This window comes from Marmota marmota, unplaced genomic scaffold (assembly GCF_001458135.2).
Source record: "Marmota marmota marmota unplaced genomic scaffold, marMar, whole genome shotgun sequence".
NCBI lineage: Eukaryota > Metazoa > Chordata > Mammalia > Rodentia > Sciuridae > Marmota > Marmota marmota.
Window position 1 is genome coordinate 61,980,860 of NW_026000037.1, and position 1,832 is coordinate 61,982,691.

General features: G+C 43.0%; 1 protein-coding gene across 3 annotated transcripts in view; it reads left to right on the top strand.

Annotated features, from left to right (window-relative positions):
* Hoxd4 (homeobox D4) overlaps positions 1–1,832 on the top strand; it is a 16,429-nt gene that overhangs the window by 3,591 nt on the left and 11,006 nt on the right. The window lies entirely within an intron of this gene.

Sequence of the window (1,832 nt, forward strand, 5' to 3'; positions counted from 1 at the left end):
TCTTTTTTCCTGATGCCCCACGTTGAGAGGCTGAAAAGGTATTTTACTGAAGTTCGGCTAAATTACAGAATCAGGTTCATCCAGAGGACAAATTTTCTATTCGATTAGCTGTATTTCAGCCGGGAGGACTGACCTCTAAACCCTTAACCTTTTGGACTCTAACTACCCTTCTTCCCCCCCCCCACCCACCCTTTAACGTAGAGAGCAGTCTTTGGATGTAGCATTTGAAAAGAGCCACTATCCTTAGGCAAATTGGGGAGTTGCTAAGATTCTTTCCTAAAACCCTAATCTGTGCATACATAGAACCTTCCCCTGTGGAGAAGTAAAAAAGTATATATTTTCACAACATCTAACTACAAATCTATTATGGAGAATTATCATGTAGATCTTCCTTTCCTAAAAAGTTTTGGTCACTCACCTAACTTCAGACCAAATGCCACACTGCTTAACTGCCTTTTCCCCTGTCTCAAAGGAAAGCCAAGAGTCATGTTTTCCTGAAGAAAACCCCAGATTCTTCTTAAACATAGTCCCACTACTTTGGAAAGTAATTTCATCAGAGAAACAACTTCTTTGTTTATAAGTCTCAGCTCTTCTTCTCAGCTTCCAGGGATTGTCTTTTGAAATGTTAATGGAGCCTGGATGACCCAGAGGGTAGCTCCCAACCCTGATGTCCCACTCAGACCTCAGTATCCATTTGGGCCCCACAGGAGTGGGCCAGGAAAGGGGAAAGGCCCTCCAACCACCTAGGGCAGGGAAGGAAATCAGTTTCCATCTGGGAATATGCTCTGTGTGGAAAGCTCCAGAACCCTTTTGCTATTATTTATTTCCAGTTTGTTCCCCCCATATATGGGCCAGTAGTATTTGGTTTTGTGGTGTTACTTTTTTAAACCTGTGTTGGGGTCATGACAGGGGGAGGTGAAGTGTTTGCTGAGGACACTGCTCCTCAGACTCCCATCTCACTTTGTCCATTGCAGCCTTTGTTGTGAGATGACATTGTCAGTCAGCCCCATGGAGTCTGTTCACATGAGATGCTTTTTTAATAGAATTGACCAATGTTTTGCTGCCACTGATTAAAGTATTATTTATACTAATTGTTGCCTGTAGTTTTGATGTAATCCATTGATCTATATTTGAAATAATAAAAGGTGTAGCAAAATCTCCCTCCTGTTTGATGCCTCAACAGAAGCATTCTTTAAGTCTTTTAAAAGCTAACATTCAAGATAAACAACTTATTATTTCCTGTAAAAAAAATGGCACCAATTTACTTGGTGTTAAGGTGTGATTGTTAAGGGGTATAAGGCTTAGCAATTATTATTACCCCCTCCTAGTATAAACACACTCCCAGTTTGGCCACCATTATTTTGTGAGCATGGGAAAGTCTGGGATTGAATTCAGGTTGCAGGGTGTTGGGCATTATTTATTAAAAGGAAAAGAAGTAACTGCCTGGGCTATTAGGGGACTCCATGTTGGCTTTCTGCTTGGTGCAAGCCAGCCCCAGACCCCTTCAGTCTAGGACCTCAGAGGAAGCCTTTGTAATTTGTATAAGAAAACTTCCAGCTGTCCAGAAACTGGGAGAGAGTGTTGGTCCTGGGCTGACCTGAGCTGAGGCTGTCTTGTAGCGCCTCTGATCTGACCGAGTTGGTCTCCAATCCTGGGCTCCCTCTACTTTTCTGGTGCTGCTCAGCTCCACCTGGGGCCTTCAGCACCTGCCCCTCCTTCTCAGCACCTCTCCACCCCTCAGACAACAATAAACACTCCCACTATTAAAAAAAAAAAAAAAAAAAATTCAGTACTGTGCAACTATTTTTCATCGCCAGGGTCTTTTCCTCATC